Source organism: Mus musculus, chromosome 10 (genome assembly GCF_000001635.26).
Source record: "Mus musculus strain C57BL/6J chromosome 10, GRCm38.p6 C57BL/6J".
Taxonomy (NCBI): domain Eukaryota; kingdom Metazoa; phylum Chordata; class Mammalia; order Rodentia; family Muridae; genus Mus; species Mus musculus.
In genome coordinates, this window is record NC_000076.6 from 128961205 (window position 1) to 128980245 (window position 19041).

At 41.9% G+C, this 19041-nt stretch overlaps 1 long non-coding RNA gene across 1 annotated transcript; it reads left to right on the forward strand.

Annotated features, from left to right (window-relative positions):
• Positions 1–9992: 9992 nt before the first annotated feature.
• On the forward strand, positions 9993–16909 carry 9030616G12Rik (RIKEN cDNA 9030616G12 gene). The gene is made up of 2 exons (NR_152816.1): positions 9993–10123; positions 16399–16909. It is a non-coding gene; the product is annotated as an RIKEN cDNA 9030616G12 gene (long non-coding RNA).
• The last annotated feature ends 2132 nt before the right edge of the window (positions 16910–19041 follow it).

Sequence of the window (19041 nt, forward strand, 5' to 3'; positions counted from 1 at the left end):
CTCAGAGGAAGCAGGAAGGGGGCCAGGTGCGGGGGCATGTTTCAGATCACAGCCTCATGGGGGCCAAAAGCTGGGAGCAGAGCAGACTTACTGTTCTCAGATCTGTTCAGGTTGTGCAAGCTAGAAACACCCTCTGGGATTTTATAATCAGCAAAATGCCTTTGTTGTAAATGATGGCCAAATAGAATGTACAGGGTTAGGCCTGATGGTTATGAGAAGGAGGGAGGTTACTGATCAGAAGAAAGATTCTGGGGCTGAAAACAGGCCTCAGCTACAGAGTGCTGGTGCTCGAGGCCCTGAACTGAAAGAGGGCAATTAAAAAAACCTGTGAAATAGTGTATTTAAAAATTTATGTATGTATGCATATATGCATTCCATGTATGCTCTTGAGTGTATGTGTGTTATGGTGCAGTTGTGGAGGTCAAATGACAGCTCCTGGGAGTTGCTTCTGTCTGTCCACCACATGAGTGCTAAGGATTAAACTCAGTTTGTCAGGTTTGTCAGCAAACATCTTTACCTGCTGATTCATCTCAACAAACTCTGATTTTAATGTTATGAGTGTGTGTGTGTGTGTGTGCATGTACATATGCATGTGTGTACGATATGTACCAAGGTGAGCATGTGGAGGTCAGAAGACAGCTTTGTGGAGTCGGTTCTTTCCTTGCCCCTTTATGTAGGTTCTGGGGGTCAAACCCAGGTCTGCAGACGTGCACAAAAAGCACTTTAGCTAGCTCAACCATCTCACTGGCTCTAAGAAGACACTTTTTTTTTTAGATGAATACTCATTTCAAATTCAAGGCCTCTAGACTACATAAGTAGAAGAAAAGGAGGAGACAAGGAAGGAAAGAAACAAAAAGGGCAGGCAGGGAGTGAAAGAATCTGGAGACCTGAGATTAGTCCTGGTTTGGCTATGAGCTCTGTGAGAATGTTCTTACGTATCAAACAAGGAGAAAGAAGCGGTGTGGGGTCCTTACATGACTTCCAGTGTCCTGCCATGCTCCTGCATTTGTATGACCTATGGAGAGTGGGGGTAAGAAGCAAGAAGCTGCCCCAAGAGTCCTTGGGAACGTGATGACAACTCAGTACAGTTAAGTTCACGACCAGGTCAGGGCTGGCATTGATGAAGGGGTTCTCCCAGCATCCTAGTATAAACTCCTATGTTGTTAAAGTCCTGGTTTCTTTTTTTCCCTCATATGCCTGAAGTCTCCCTTAGTGTCTCAGTAAGTCCTCATGGACAGTTTTGAGGGCTGCATAGCAATGCCAGTGGCCCTTTTCTTTTCTTCTCTTTTCTTTTCTTTTCTTTTCTTTTCTTTTCTTTTCTTTTCTTTTCTTTTCTTTTCTTTTCTTTTCTTTTCTTTTCTTTTCTCTCTTCTCTTTCTTTTCTTTCTTTTTCTTTCCTTTTCTTCTCTCTCTCTCTCTCTCTCTCTCTCTCTCTCTCTCTCTCTCTCTCTCTCTTGCTGGGCTGGGCTGGGCTTAAATCTTTTGCAAGGCAACTACTCCACCACTGAGTTATATCCTCAGTCCCAAAGAAAGTGGTTGAATATATATTCATGGAAGTATTGGATGTGGCTGGAGCTCAATGGTCAGAGTTCACTCGGCATTCAGAGGCCTTGCTTCTAGAACCCAAGAAACCAGGTGACACATGTCCCTCATCCCAATAGAAAAAATTAAATCTATCTATCTATCTATCTATCTATCTATCTATCTATCTATCTATCTATCATCTATCTATCTATCTATCTATCTATCTATCTATCTATCTATCTATCTATCTATCTCCATCTCTATCTATCTATCTATCTATCTATCTATCTATCTATCTATCTACCTATCTATCTATCTCCAACTCTATCTCCATATCTATCTATCTATCTATCTATCTATCTATCTATCTATCTATCTATCAATCATCTTTCACTGAAAATAGATTCTTTTCTCATACAGACCATCCTGATCACTTTTTCCTCCCTCCATGCCCTTCCAGTGCTCCTTGGCCTCCCCTCTTTCCTGGAATCCCCTCCATCTCCCATTAGAAAAGAGCAGGCCTTCAAGAGACAACCTAATATGACAAAACAAAATATAATAAGGTTAGGCAAGAGCCTCTACACTGAAGCTGAAAATAGGAGGAAGAGTTCCAAGAGCAGGCAGAAGAGGCAGAGATACGCTCGCTCCTACAGTTAGGAGTCCTACAAAAATGCCAAGCTAACTGGCACAACATATATAGAGGACCTGGGATAGACCCATGCAGGCCTCATTTCTCTGTGTAGCCCTGGCTGTCCTGAAATTTGCTCTGTAGCCAAGGCTGGCCTTGAACTCAGAGATTAGTCTGCCTCTGCTTCCTGAGTGCTTGGCTTAGAGGGGTTCACCACCATGCCAGCTTTATAATTTTTGTTACTTATTATAAAAGCCTGTTTTTTTTGTTTCATATAACTGATTGTTGCTTCACTTATCATTACTTTTGAGTTTTGCATACCTGTTTTTTTATGCAGTCACCTTACTAAAATCTCTCTCTCTCTCTCTCTCTCTCTCTCTCTCTCTCTCTCTCTCTCTCTCTCTCTCTCTCTCCCCTCCCCCGTCCCCGCTTCAGGGTTTCCCTATGTAACCCTGGCTGTCCTGGAATTCCCTCTGTAGACCAGGCTGACTTGGGCCTCAAAGATTCACTTGCCCCTGCCATCGAGTGCTGGAATTACACAGATTATTTTAAAAGACAGTCTTACAATAATAGCAAAGCTGAGAGAAAGAATTTTCCTGTCTAGGTCTGCCCCACATATGCATAGCCTCCACTAAACACTCAATGGCCGTATCATGCTTGTAGAACAGCTTTATAACCACAGCCTGAACATCATGTCATTTTACCTACACATCTCTATTTTCCCCTCAAACTTTACTCTTTATTACCTTTTAAAAAATGGTTAGCAGTTGCATTCTTTTCTTTCATTCTTTTATTACTATGTTGTTTATTTACATTTCAGTCATTGTCCCCCTCCCTCCTACAGTTCCTCATCCCATTCCTCCTCCCCGCTTGCCTCTGAGAGGGTGCTTCCTCCCTCCAGGCCTCCCCTTCCCTGGGGCCTCAAGTCTCTTGAGGATTAAATGCATCTTCTCTTTATTACATATTAAAAATTAAATTTAAAAAGAAATCACATTTTGTGCATGTGTGCACGTGTGTGTGCGCGCACATGCCAAGGAGGTCAAAGGATAACTTGTGAGGGTTAGTTTTTCTACCATGTGGTTCTGGGTCTCGAATACAGGTTGTCAGTTTTGGTGGCAGGAACCTTTACTGGCTGAGTCATCTCATCAGGCCTCTGTCTCTTTTTAAAGGACATGTATTCATGTAATTAAATCTCAGCTACAGTATTGTATCTGCGGATGTAGTTCAGCTGTAGAGTGCTTGCTTAGTTAGAATGCATAAAACTCTGTGTTTTAACCTCAGTCCTGTGTAAACTGTGTACAGTATAGAACACACTTATAGCCTGGTAGTAAGATTCCAGCATGACTCCTTCAGTTCCACGTGTGTGAGCTGCCCCTAAGCCCTGACGGCTCTGTTTCTTGATTTGGTAGTGCTATCTTTCATCACCACTGACACGATCTTACCAGACCGTCACCCTCCCTTGGCTGTTTTGCTGTAATTGCCTGGTGACTGACCCACCCTCTCTTCTATCCACTCTCTAATGGATTCCCACTGTCTTGAACAAAAAACCTGCACTACTTGCTGCTACTTGTAAAGCCAGCACTCACTGTTGGTCTTTGCCAATGTCTCCTGCTACTGCCCCTCACTGTTCAGGTGGAAAGATCCTTCAGTTGCTCATACTCTCTCTCCTTTTAGCTTTGGAGTTCACATAAAGTCTAGCCAAGATTAGGCAGGCTAGGACCAGCAGATTTCTAGACAGAATGGTAGGAAGGGCCTGGTCAGCGAGCATAGGTCAGGCCAGGAATTTCATAAGGTGTGGACTTGCTGGGGCTGGGGCTGAGCCATCAACTCGGAGGGTCAGGGATCAGTGACCATTAGGAATGAGGCAAGGCTCAGGATAGGGATAAAGGTCAGGATAGTAAACACCCAGAGCAAATACAGTTCTTGTAATCCAAGGCAATACTTGTACATTTCAAAGGGATGGATGTTTCCTCTGGTCATGAGAGCACTCACAGGAGCATGAGGAAGAGTGGCTGAAGAGCTCATGGCTTCCCTTGACCTTGTGTGTTTCTCACGTTAAATACATTTGTGCGTCGTGTGTGACTCCTGCCGGTTGCTCTTTTGAGTTCTAAGATGATGTTTTATTATTCCCAGCAAAAATAACTGAAGTAACCAGAAAGGAGTTACAACAGGATGTACTGCATGTGTTAGGGCATGCTGTGACTCCATTCTCCCTGTTGTCAGAGAGAAGGATACAGCGTGGATCAGAGTTTGGAGTTTGCATCTATGGCCTGCAAGCCCCTGAGAGACCTACAGTATTCAACCAAGCTGCTCAACCTTAAATCAGTGACATTAGGGTTGGTACCCTGCAAGGAATAGGGTACATATCTTAATATTAGGAATGATACAGGATTCCTAGAGCCAGGCAGTGGTGGTGCACACCTTTAATCCCAGCACTCAGGGAGCAGAGGTGGGTGAATCTCTGAGTTTGAGGCCAGCCTGGTCTACAAATTGAGATTAAGGACAGCCAGGGCTAAACAGAGAAACCCTACCTCAAGAAACAAGACCAGAAACAAAATGATACATGATTTCCTAATATAAAAACTGTTTTATTGACTTGGGTGAAAAATTAATCCATGCTATGACGAAGTGTGTTTGCTTCTTGGGTGGCCTGGCTGCAACACACAACATCTGTCTACGTCAAATGTGGAACTGGAGATAGCTCCTCCCTTCATAGGATCTGATGCAATGCGGTCAGGGAGAGTTCTGGTATGATTTGGCAAAAATCTGGAGCTTAAACATAGATGAGGAGAGAGAAAAGGTCTGTATGAAACCCTGTTCTTAAAAAAGCCCAGATGTGCACGGCTGTTTTGCTTATGTGATGTGTTACGCAGAGAGCATGTTATGTCGGGAAAGCCACAACTTCTAGTCTCATTTTGGAGTGCTCTGTGATTGTGCCCTGGGCCAGACAAGAAAGGAGCAGTGTACAGGGGACAACTAATTCCAGGCAGGACACCAATGGGACTGTGATTCAGACAGGGTTGGGGAGGGCACACTTCCCTACTCCCCATGAGTTTGCTAGGAAGATCTAACATTCAACCATTGAGCTGAATTATCCTGGCAGGAAAGAATGAAGCTAATTTACCTGAATTCTTACTCCTTTCCTCTCCAGTGAGGCAGAAAGGAGCGATCATCTTAACATGAATGGATGAGAAGGATGGACTGGGCCTGTCTTTGTGAAGGGCCTCAAGCAACTCTTCTAACGTTAAGAGAGGCACATCACCATTGAGTTTTGTATTAGTCATTTTTCTCATTGTGACACAATGTCCAAGAAAAGCAGCTTGCGGAAGGAGGATTTAGTTCTGGCTCAGTTTAAGAAAGAAAGGATGCGGTGTATCATGCACGTTTCAGCGAAGGCATGGTACTATAAGCGCTAGATGGCCAGTCCCATTGTGTCCACAGTCAGGAAGCAGAGTTGGGTGCTGTTGTTCAATACTCTCCTTCTCCTTTTTGTTCACTCAGGGACCCCAGCCCATGGGATGATGCCACCCACATTCAGGGTGGACCCTCCTTCTCTAGTTAAACTTTTCTGGAAATTCTCCAAGAGACACATTAGAGATGTGTTCTACAGATTCTAAAGCCAATAAAGTTGATAGTGAAGATTCATCATTGTGTATTTATCAGCTGTATTAAAAATTTTGGCCAGCTGTGGTGGCTCACACTTTCAAGCTTAGTATTCTCGTCCCAGGCAGCAGAAGCCAGCCTGGTCCATATAGGGAGTTCCAGGCCAGCCAGGGTTAAAGGGTGAGACCATATCTCAAACAAACCAAACCAAACCAAACCAAACCAAACCAAACCAAACCAAAACAAAATTTTGGTTGGGGAGCTGAAGAGATGGCTCAGCAGGGGATCCTATTTGGTTACCAGCATCCACACAGGGCAGCTCATAACCATCTCTAACTCCATGAAATCCAGCATTCTCTTCTGGCCTCTGTGGGCATCTGTGCATATGTGGCATTCACACACACACACACCACACACACACACACACACGCGCGCACACACACACACACACACACACACACACACACGCACGCACACGCACACACACACACGTATGTACACATAAAATAAGAAATTAAGAGGCAGGAGTATCTCTGTAAGTTTGACCCAGCCTGGTCTAGATAGCTAATTCTAGGTGAGGCTAGCCTGGTCTACATAGTTACTACCAAGCCAGCCCTGGCTACCTAGTGAGATCCTGCCTAGATAAAGTTTTTAAACAAACAAACAAACAAACAAAAATGTTTTTGGTTGGAAATAAACATCTAAACTGCAGCATTATTGAGTGACTCCCTGCTGACATTACTTCATTTTAAATATATTTGCAGTATGAAAATATAAGACATTTATCTCTCTCTCCAAAGTCTGATTGGCCTGTCTGCCACAACCAGTTTATGGATGGAATGTGAAATCAGCAATGGCAGTTGTAAATGTTGCTCATGATTCTATGTGTTCTGAAACAGAAAACTGTGTTTCCCCTTTCAAGATAGGCATGAGCTACATCAAGTCAAGCAAGCAACAAACTCAGGGGCCAGTTTACCAACAGCACAACAGTCTTTCACCTTGCTCTGTATTCCAGGCTAGCTCTGGCTCTGAGGCAGCCCTCAGAGCTGACTCCAGCCTCAGGATGTAGCTGCAGTACTTCCCTGCCCCTGACACCCCAGCTCTTGGGAGATTGGCATGTGCTAAGGCCTCTTAGCTCTGCAGTCTGACAGAGGCTGACTGAATCCTTGATGAGAGCTTTTCTTTGGGTGTTGATTCTCTCTCTCCAATTCATAATGTAATTTTTTTTTGTGTGTATATCAAGATATACAGCATATGGTACGCAGTGTGTCTACAGAGTAACATGGCTACTGTACTAAAGCAAGCTGACCTGTCTGTCACTTCACAGGATTCCCTTTTAGTGTGACAAGTGCAGCTGAAATCCATCACTTGGCAAAGTCCGTGAATGCAGTATTAACTACTAGAACTAGTCTGTTACTTTGTAGCCTTTGATCTACATATCCTCATTTCTTCCCTCCTACTCTGCTGGGGTAACCAATGTTTTAAAAAGTTTTGAGTGCTGGATGTGGTGACTCATGCCTGTGCTATTAGCACTCTGTGAGTTCCAGGCTGGTTTGGTTTACATAGTAAGGTCCAGGACAGCCAAGACTACAAAGAGAGACCCTGTTTTTTTTTTTTTTTTTTTTTTTTTTTTTTTTTTTTTTTTGTAAGTTTTGAGTCGGGAGTGCACTTGGGTAGCAAAGGCAGGTGGATTTCTGTGAGTTTGAGGTTGGCCTGTTTATATAGCAAGAATATAGCCCAGCTAGGGCTACACAGTAAGATCCTGTTTCAACAAAGAAACAAACAAGATCCCACATTTGTGTGTGCATGACTGTGTGTGTGTGTTCATGAGTATTGTGTGCATGTGTGTTTGTGCAGATGAGTGTGTTGAAGCCAGGGAGTGTGTGTGTGTGTATGTGTGTGTGCATGTACAGATGGGTGTGTTGAAGCCAGGGAGTATGTGTGTATTCTTGCAGGGTGTGTGTGTGTATGTGTGTGTATGTGTGTGTTCAGGTGCAGATGGGTGTGTTGAAGCCAGGGTGTGTGTATTTGTGCAGATGGGTGTGTGGAAGCCAGAGTGTGTGTGTGTATGTGTGTGTGCATGTGCAGATGGGTGTGTTGAAGCCAGGGTGTATGTGTGTATTTGTGTAGGTGGGTGTGTTGAAGCCAGGGTGTGTGTGTGTGTGTGTGTGTGTGTGTGTGTATGTGTGTGTGCATGTGCAGATGGGTGTGTTGAAGCCAGGGAGTATGTGTGTATTCGTGCAGATGGGTGTGTTGAAGCCAGGGTGTGTGTGTATATTTGTGCAGATGGGTGTGTAGAAGCCAGAGTGTGTGTGTGTATGTGTGTGTGCATGTGCAGATGGGTGTGTTGAAGCCAGGGTGTGTGTGTATATTTGTGTAGGTGGGTGTGTTGAAGCCAGGGTGTGTGTATGTGTGTGTATGTATGTGTGTGTGCATGTGCAGATGGGTGTGTTGAAGCCAGGGGTTGGTGCTGGGTGCTGTTTTCTATTACTTGATCTCCATCTCAATCTTTCGGACAGTGTCTCTCACTGAGAGGATGACTGGTTATTGATGTCCAGGGATTTGCCTATTCTCCGTGCTGAGTTGCAGGTGCATACACTCAGCTTTTCATGGGTGCTAAAACCCAGGTTCAGGCTTTCATGCCTATGCAGCAGGCATCTCAATGGCCCAGTCATTTCCCCAGTCCCTGTAAACACTATTTCATCCTTTATCTCTGTGGGTGGGGGTGGGGGGAAGATTCTACACAGGAGTAAGTGAAGCCATGCAATATTTTTATTTTTTATTTTTTTTCCAAGACAGGGTTTCTCTGTGTAGACCTGGCTATCCTGGAACTTGCTCTCTGTAGATTCAGAGATTCACCTGACTTTGCCTCCCAAGTGCTGAGATTAAGACCACTTCTTGGCTTTTTGTTTGTTTGTTTGTTTTTGAGACAAGGTCTCTCTACATAGCCTTGGTTGTCCTGAGATATACAATGTAGACAGGCTAGTTTCAAACCTGCCTGCCTCTGCCTCCTAAGTGCTGGGATTAAAGGCATTTGGCACCATGTCCAGCTAATATTTTTATATTTATGCCCAGTTACACATTTTTCTCAGCATGATGTATTCTAATTTCTTCCCTGTTGTGTCAAATGTGGGTGGATAATGTCTTACTGTGTATTCATATTGCAGTTTCGTTATCCACTGTTTGGTTGTTGGACACTTGTTTTCATTGCATGACTAATGCTGCCATGAAGGTAGAAGAAAGGAGGTCTTTATGTGGAGCCCTCTCCTTTAGGTAGTACCTGGAAGTTAAACTCCTAGATCTTGTAGTTCAGTTTTTAATTTCTTTAGGCAATGCCACCCCAGTTCCGCAGTGGCTGCATTCCCATGTTGGGTTATTTCTCTTCCAGAGCACCAGGGGACTAGAAAAGAAATGTGATAAGAATACGGAGGTGGAGTAAGACAAGAAGCCCTTATCTAAAATGTTCAAAAAAGTTTCCCAGAACTCTAGAAATGAACCAAAGATATAACAATCCACCAAGTGATTCACCTGCCTGTCTCCTAGAGAAATGGCTGACTGTCATAGGAGCCATGAGCGTGGTGGTATTTAATGAGCCTTATTTTTACCCTTTCCCACTTCCAGCCTTGAAACCGGAGACCCACTATAATGGGTCTGCAGTAAGCTGCAGGTGATAAGCAGGCTTCATGCTTCTTAAAGACCCTGTATGCAAATAAATGGGACAGCCTCAGACAGTTGGTGCTAATTTTAAAGTTGCAGTTGCCTTGTGGTGCTATTCATTTAAGCAAAAGACAGATTGGCTAAAATTAATGAAGTAAATCTAAGGGATGTCCAGAGGGGTGTTTCAGCAGCCCTTACTCAGGGGTCTCCTGGCAGCACACTTACTCTCACCTCTTGGTTCACCTTGAGGCTCTGTCTGCTCAAGCAGGAACTAAAATCTAGGTTAGAGGGCTTGCTTGCTGAAGGCAATAGGCACAGCACCCTCAGCAAAGGTGGGGCACCTAACAGGAAGGTAAAGGTCTCCAGGGAAACCTCTGTTTTGTTATTTGACTGTGTAGCTAGCCAGAGACTTCAGAGGTCATACCTGCTAAAGTATAAAGATTTCAAAATCAGTTCAGGAAAGATACTGGCAACAAATATAGCAGCAGCTGCAGCCACAAAAACAAACAGCAACACCAAATCCTGTCTCCAGAACTGTCAGAGACATTATTTAACTCGCCCAGTTTCCAGTGAGAAACTTAAAGAGATACAAAGAAACAGACCAGTGTAGATCACAACAGATGCTTGTCAGAGAGGCATGCTTCCCTCACAGAAATCCAAATGACTTAAGTTACTAGAAAGATATCACCTGGGAATTCTTATTTCTGTAAGGTAAGTAGTGATGTCTCCTCCTTCCTTCCTGATTTTAGTAACCCAACTATTTTTCTTGTTTTTATCTATTTGTTTAGTTTTGGTCAGTTTAGCTATAGCTTAGTTAATTTTATTATCTTTTCAAAGAAGAACCCTTTTGTTGATTTTCTGTTTCTATTGTTTCATTTATTTAAGTTTAAATCTCTTTCTCTCTCTCTTCCTTCCTTCCTTCCTTCCTTCCTTCCTTCCTTCCTTCCTTCCTTCCTTCCTTCCTTCCTTTCTTTCTTTCTTTCTTTCTTTCTTTCTTTCTTTCTTTCTTTCTTTCTTTCTTTCTTTCTTTCTTTCTTTCTTTCTTTCTTTCTGGATAGACTAAGCCTCTACCTCTGATCATTTAAAAGTGTTCTTAAACTAGGTGTAGTGGTGGTGCATGTATGTCCATCATCCCTCCACACAGGAGGCAGAGGCAGAGGCAGGGGCAGGGGCAGGGGCAGGGGCAGGGGCAGGGGCAGGGGCAGGGGCAGGGGCAGGGGCAGGGGCAGGGGCAGGGGCAAAGGCAGGAGATTGGCTACAAGTTCAAGGACAGCCTGGGTTTATAGTGAGTTCCTGGCCAACCAGAGCTACATACTGAGACTTTGTCACAAAATACCAAAAAAAAAAAAAAAAAAAAGGGGGGGGGGACCAACCAACCAAAAACCAACAACAATAAAGTTCTTTAACTGTAGTAATAACTTCTTTCTTCTTAAAAAAAGATTTATTTATTTATTTATTTATTTATTTACTTATATGAGTGCTCTGTCTGTCTGTATGCCTGCATACAGAAGAGGGCATTAGATACCATTATAGACAGTTGTGAGATGCCATGTGGTTGCTGAGATTTGAACTCAGGACCTCTGGAAGAGCAGTCTTAACTATTGAGCCATTTCTCCAGTGCTGTGGTAATAATTTCATCTTACTGTTTTTGCTTACTAGTACAGGCACTTAATCAGAGACCCCTAAATATATTAAGTAAAACCCAACAGAGTTGAAGAGACAAATAGGCAATCTAACAAAATTAGTTGGAGATTTCTAAATCTGCCTCCCCTCTTTGAGATAGTGTCTTTTGCACCCCAGACTAACTTTAACCTTGCTATGTGGCCAAGGATAACTTTGAATTTCTGATCCTCCTGCCTTTATGTTTCTGGAACTGGGAATACTGGCATGTACCAAGGTTTAGCTTTATGTAATGATGAAGGAAGCTAACCCAGGGCTTTGCCTATGTTCGAGAGGTACTCTGCTAACTGTGCTATATCCCAACCCTACATTCCACTTTTAATGGATAGAACAAGTAGGCAGAAGATAAACTGGGACCTAGAAGACGTGACTAGACTTATAGATACAACTTCAGGATGTGTCTGATCTTTTTTGCACTGGGAACAAATCTGGGACCTTAGACACACTGGACAACAGCTGAGCCACACCCCTGGTCCTATACAGTTTTCAAATATGAGACATTCTTCACGATAGATCACATGCTATGCCATAAAATAAGGCCCAAAAGATTTAAAATGATTGAAATAATACAAAATAGACCCTCTGATCACGTGACATAAATAATAAGAGCAGTCAAGAGCAGAAGAAAATTTGGGATGTTCTTCGTGGTTATTTAAATGAGAATGGCTCATAGATTTGAATGCTTGATTGCCAGGAAGTGGCACTATTTGAATGGATTAAGAGGTGTGACTTTGATGGAGGAAGTGAGTCACTAGAGGAGGGTTTTGAGGTTTCAAAAGCCTAAAACAGGCCCAGAGGCTCTGGCTCTTCCTGCTGCCTGCTGATTCTAGCTGTAGAACTCTCATCTATGTCTCCAGCACCATGACTGTTTACCTGTCACTATGTTCCCCACCGTGATGACAATGGACTAAACCTCTGAAACTCCAAGCCGGCCTCAGTGAAATGTTTTCCTTTGTAAAAGTTATGGTCACAGTGCCTCATCATGACAGTACAATACTGATTAAGACAAATATTGTGCTAGGTAGTTCTATGACAGCTTGACACAAACTAAAGTCATCCGAGGGGAGAGAATATCAGTTAGAAGTGTCACCATAAGATTGGGCTATAGGTAAGCCTGTAGACCATTGTTTAAATTTTTGATTGTGGGGGAGGGTCCAGGTTATTGTGGGTAGTGCCATCCCTGGCTGGTGGTCCTGGGTTCTATAAGAAAGGAAATTGAGCAAGCCAGTAAGCAGCATCCCCTTCACAGCCTCTGCATCAGCTCCTGCCTCGGGTTCCTGCCTTGCTTAAGTATCTGAGTATCTGTCCTCAATTCCTTTAATGATGAGCTGTGATACGGAAGTGTAATCCAAATAAACCCTTTCCTCTCCAAGTTTCTTTTTGGTCATGGTGATTCATGGCAGCAATAAAATCCCTAGCTAAGACTTTCACAGAATATAGACGTTAAGTGATATATTCCTAAATAACTGATGGGTCAGTGAAAAAATTTATAGTCGTAAACATCAAAACTACATTTTTATGTTTTTAATGTCATCTTCCACAAAGTGGAAAGACAAGCCACAGAGCAGAATATCTATGAAAATTATAACTTAGAAGAGCATCGTGCCCAGAATACACAGTGTTGCCTTACAGGTCAATAATAAAATGAGAAATACCTTAACTAAAAATGGGAGGAGGGGACTGGAAAGATGGCTCAGTGGTTAGGAGGACCCACTACTCTTGTAGTAAAAGCCCACTGGACAATCCAGTGGCTCTCAACTGCCTGTGGAGTATCAGCTCCAGAGAATCTGCTACTCTGGCCTCCGTATGTATTTGCACTCAAAATTAAAAAATGGAGGAGGGGATTTGTGCAGATGTCTTTCCAGGGGAGAGACATAAATAGCCTTAAGCACACAGAGGATAGTCAGCAATGCCACTCACATTCACTATGATGATCAAAATAACAAAGTAAGAAATATGGTGAGGACACGGGACCATTAGAAGCTTAATTCACTGTCAGTGGGAATGTAAACAGGTGAAGCCTTTCTGGGGAACTGTTTGGCACTTCCTTAATACACTAAGCCTAGAGTTATTACATGACTTGGTGATCTTATTCCTAGGCATGTATCCAAGAAATTTGAAAACATTGGTTCACAGAAAAACTTGTCTGTGGATGTTCACAGTTGCTCATAGAAGTCCCGTGTGTAAACAGTTCAGATGCCCCCAGAATGGATGAACAGACAAATAAAGTAGAATATATCCATATAGTGGAGAATGTATCCACATAGTAGAGAATGTATCCATATAGCAGAGAATGTATCCATATAGAGGAGTATCATTTGGCCATAAAGACTGAAGGACTCATACATGCTATGTTGACGAACCTTGGAAATTAGCATTGAATATTCTAAAAAAAAATAAATAAAACAAAACAAAAAAATCCCTAAAATAAATCTACCACACGGCCCAGCTATTCCACTTGTTGGCCTGTGGCCAAAGGACTCAACATCCTACTCCACAGACACTCGTTCAGCCACGCTCATTGCCACCATGGTCACAACAGCTGCAAAACTGAAACAATCCAATTGTCCTTCAAAATATGAACAGTTAATGAGCATGTGATAACTATACACAGTGGAATTCTACCCAACTTCAAAGAAAATAAAATTACAAGTAATTGGACAGACTGAGAAGAGATTATTTTGAAGAAGGTAGCTCAGATCTGGGGGAAAAGTCTCACATTTTTTCTCAACTGCAGATTCTAGCTTCAAATCTTCAGGGTGAGTATACAGTGTGGAGTAACTGCAGAAACCAAGAAAATATCACTGTGCCATGGTAGGGTACTAGAGAGGCGAATGGAAGGATACAGGAGATATTCAGTAGGAAGCTTAAAAATGAAGAGGGGGCTCCAACTGGGGAGGGAGGGAGGTGAATACACAAAAAGGAGAGTTGAAGGGCAAATCAAAGGATGTTGAGTCCTTTGGCCACAGGCCAACAAGTGGAATAGCTGGGCCGTGTGGTAGATTTATTTTAGGGATTTTTTTGTTTTGTTTTATTTATTTTTTTTTAGAATATTCAATGCTAATTTCCAAGCCTCAAGGAATAATATTATTTTATAACTATCCCAAATGACACACAATACATACAACTTATGTGTATACACATATGAGCACATATACATTTAATTTATATTAAATTATATTTGTATCAACATATTTAATATAATGTATAATGCATAATGTATAGTGTGTAGTGCATAATGTATAATGTATAATGTATTAGATAATGTATTATTGAATGTATAATATATACTATAATGAATAATGTATAGGATTTAATGTATAATGTATAGTTATAATACATAATATACAATATAATATATAACACATAATGTATTATGTATAATATATAATACATAATGCATAACATATAATATGATTTATGATATATGATATGCGATATACAATTTATGATATATGACATATAACATATGACATGCAACATATAACATATAACATATTTACTATGTAATATTTAATGTAACATATTATATAAAATATATAAAATATGTAACATAAATATATTAATATATTATATGTACTAAATGACATTAATTAACTTAGGCTGACAATACTCCCCATAAGGACTATAGGTGAACGTAGGCCCCAGTATTAGGCATGAGAAGTCTTTCAAATCATTAGCTAGGGTAGTCTGGATGACTTCCAAGACAGTATAGACTAATGATGTGGCCCTTTGTTGCCTCTCAGAGGTTAAATGTGATTGCTGAAGACACCATAGACTTAGGACCAGGGTTTGGGTTACTGGAGCTCTGGATTTAACTTGAGAGCCTTCCTGTGGTCTCGCCTCCATGGTACCAGAAATATTATGCAAGCTGTAACACCTATGACCAGTGAGTGACCAGCACAGCAATCTATCCCTGAAGATGCAATAAGTGCACTCCTATGCTGGTGTCTAATTGGGCTTAAGGCATACTCAGTGGGAGGGAAATCATGTTTGCTACTAGAAACCTAGTGAACTTCACCAACGAGCGAGATCCTGAACCTTAGCAGAGGGCTTTCCTGCCACTTTCCTAGACCAGCACGGTTCCTTTCTACATTCTAAAGCTTATCCTAATATCCACAGTACAAGCTTCTACCCCTCATCAAAAAAGCATTTCTTTACAGCGAATGGAGACCACTGAACCCCACAACTGGACACCACACAGAGACCAACAGATTGTGGAAAGTCCAGGCCAAAAAGATATATCTACATCACCACATCACCACAGTCCCTTTATCTGCAGCTCAGGAAACGTGGTGGCAGAGGGGATAGACAGATGACAAGAGCCAGAGTACCAGGAAGTCTGCTGTGAAAAGTCTCTCCTAGAATGGCTGAATAACAAGACATAAACAGTGGTAATATCAGTGGACTTGCTGACATAGAAAGGAGGAAATTTTATGGGGTCCTAACCCTAGACAAAGAACTGAAGGCAACTGACGAACACTTGAGAGGGAGAATTAGCTTCTAGAGTAGTCAGTCCTGAGAACACACACACACAAACAACAAACTGGACTCAGCAGGTTGTAGTTACATATTTGTATACACACACATCTATGTACATGTAACACTAATAAAGACAAAGAGACTATCAATTTGAGGGAGGTCTGGGAAGAGCTGGGAGGGGGGTACCTGGAGGGAGAAAAAGGAAAGGGGAAAGTGATGTATTTATATTTTAATTTAAAACTGAATAAAATGTAAAGATACTACATTTTAAGAAAAATTATTTTATGTGTATGAATGTTTTGCCTGCATGTATGTCTGTGCTGCTTGCATGATTGGTTACTGTGGAGGCCAGAGGAAGCCATTGGATCCTTTGGGACTGGAGTTATGGATGGCTGTGAGGAGCTATGTGGGTGCTGGGAATCAAATCCAAGTTCCCTGGAAGATCAGCCAGTGTTCTTAGCTGCAGAATCATCTCTCTAGTCCTATACCTCAAATCAGAATGATTCTCTTATGTAAGATATCTCCAGAATATATAAGTCTATAGCGAGACACTAGGTTAGTGGTTGCCAGTCAAGGCACTGGGTGAGGGAAGGAAGCAGGGTGGCTGCTATGTGTACAAAGTTTCCTTTTGTCATCATGAAAAAAGTTTCCAAAATTGGTTAGTGGCCATGGTTGGAAAGCCCTGTGAATCCTCTAAAAAAACCACGGAATTGAATACGTTAAAGGAGTGGATTTTATGGTTCTTGTATTATGCCTCAATAAAACAGTAAAAAGTAATAAAAATAAAATAAGAACCCTTTTGTTGCCTCTCTCTGTCCAAACAGAAATGGTAACAGCAGTTTTTATTCTGGTTCTCAACTGGTGGCGGAGGTTGTCCCCCAGGAGACGCTTGGTGGCATCTGGTGGAAGGCTGCTACTGACATCTAGTGGATAGAGGGCAAACATTCTAGTGTGCGTGGAACAACACTAAGGCTCCAATGACTGTGGAGTGAAGGATGAGAAATTCTGCCTTTAGTCAAGCTCCATCACGAAGCCGCAGAGCACAGGATGCATCCGGCCCCTCCCACAGCCACAGAGGGCCTTTGCTGCAATGGTACACGCTCTGCTGAGGGCAGCTGTTAGATCGACCCCAGAAAATTCACTGTCAAGGCTGAGACCACAGTCATCTTTCCAGGACTGTCCTTGGGAGACCCTTCTGTCTGGTCTTAGTTCCAAAGATAGCTAGCTCTCTCTCCTCTTTATTTTAAATCACGGACACTGTTAGCTCTGGAATGGACTATACTGTCCTTTTGGAGTTGGCTATTAAACAAGTGTGAGCCAAATTTGGGACCCACACATACGAAGGTCTTAGGATGTTTTTTAGTTTTCTTCCTGACTCCATTTTATATCACTACCTTAAAAAATGATTTTCTTTCTCTTTTGTTTCTATCATTAGATCTTTGCCATATTGCTCTTTTGTATAATATGTTGCACTTATGGACTGTGTAAGTAAATGTAAATAGTGAGGGTGGGAGCTGTGGCTTGGAAGTGGGCAGAGTCTGGCAGAACTCTGTGTGTGTGTGTGTGTGTGTGTGTGTGTGTGTGTGTGTGTGGTGGCAGGTGGGGGGTGAGGACTGTCTCTGGAATTAATAACCTCTCCACAGCCCTATTCTCTCCAGCTCCCAGAGCCTGGTTGCTGGCTGCAAGGCAGATGTGAGAGAACAAGTAGGTGTTTAGAGGCTTTGTAGGACAACGGTCTCCTGATGTTGTAAGGATCTGGGTGTTCAGAGGACAAGCAACAGATGTGGGCTCAGATCTAGTGAGAAAAGAGAGAACCCGAATGTAATCAGGGTAGAGTACATTATCAGGGAGTATCCTGTACTGGGATCTAGGTATTTGGCCTCTGGATTCAAGTCTCAGTTCCATCTATATGGACCACACACCACACAGCTTTGCAGTCACTTGGCTCTTAGTTTTCTTACCACTGAAAAAAGGCAGTAATAAATGCCTTCAAGGCCCAACACCAGGCAGACTTGAGAACCAAACTGGGTGTTACTCGGATGCTCCTCTGCTCATTGCTGAACAGCAAACTTTTCCCTTTTTTAAGTGTTGAGGGACAAAAATAATTATGAAGTTACTGTGGCTGTAATTACTGCTGCTCTGTGCAGAGATGCCCTCATTTACAGCAGGTAATTACTGCTGCAGAGGCCCTGGGGGCTATGAGGCTGGGGAACAGGCCTAAAGGAGACAGGAAGCTGAGGGTGACCTCAGGGAATTAATTAAAACTTAACTTAGCAGTTTGAGGGAGAAAGTATTTGCTAATCGTTAAGTTGCATCTGGTTGGAGGCAAGTTAGGAGTAAATAAGATCTGGGGTGGAGAGGCGGGTGGAGAGGCTAGTGGTTCTCTCAGGAGCTCTTATTAGACAGTAAATGAGAACTTCACTCAACATTTTCATTAACAAACAAACAAACAAACAAACAAACAAAAAAACCAAGCCAACCCACCTCAGCCCAGGAGAGGCAGGAAGGGACCTAGGGTCAACGCCTTTTCCAGTTGTGTGTGAGTGTCATGATCTCTTGGGAAAAGTCCAGCACAACAGCACTATTTTAGACTCAAGAGGTCATTTGTGAGGGAAGTTTCAGCTTCTGAATCATGTTTACTGAAGTATGAACTTATGTGCAGTAAGATTGTAACTTAACAGTATAAAGTTTGACAAATGCATAGTCATGTAACCATAACCAATATGTATCCTCCACAATCCCTCCCCCTTACAATTAACCCTTTCCTGATCTGTTAAAATCAGAGATCTGCTTTCTGTCAAAACAGTCACATTCCATCACTAAATGGTTTCTTGTAGGAAATTGTGGATGGATATAAAGTAATCCCAAATTAAGTTGTGAAAGTCAGATAAATTTAAATAAGTTTTCTTTAGCATGCCAATGAAATAAAGCCTGCTTTAAATTATATATATATATTATATATATATATATATATATTATATATATATATATATATATATATATATATATATATATATATGCCTCAATGGCAATATGTAAGAGCATGTTTGTAAAGGAATACATACATACATACATAAATACATATATAAATACATACATAAATTTTTATCTCCAAAAATATTTACATTACAATTTATAACAGTAGTAAGATCATAGTTATAAAGTAGCAGTGAAAATAATTTTATAGTTGGGGGGGTCAACCACAGCATGACGAACTGTATTAAAGAGTCATAGCATTAGGAAGGTTGAGAACCACTGCTCTAGAATAATCAAAAAGAATGAAATCTTGCACAACTTTTGTAAATTAAAGCAGCTTACTCATAAAGCTGTCTTAAGACAGATACAAATAGCTAGTCTAGTTAGAGGAAACTGTTCTAAAACTGACCTTGGACTGAATCTTTGTAGAGCTTGAGACAAGACTGAAGATGGCCTTTGGTGTTATTACTAAGGCTTTGACTTATGGCTAG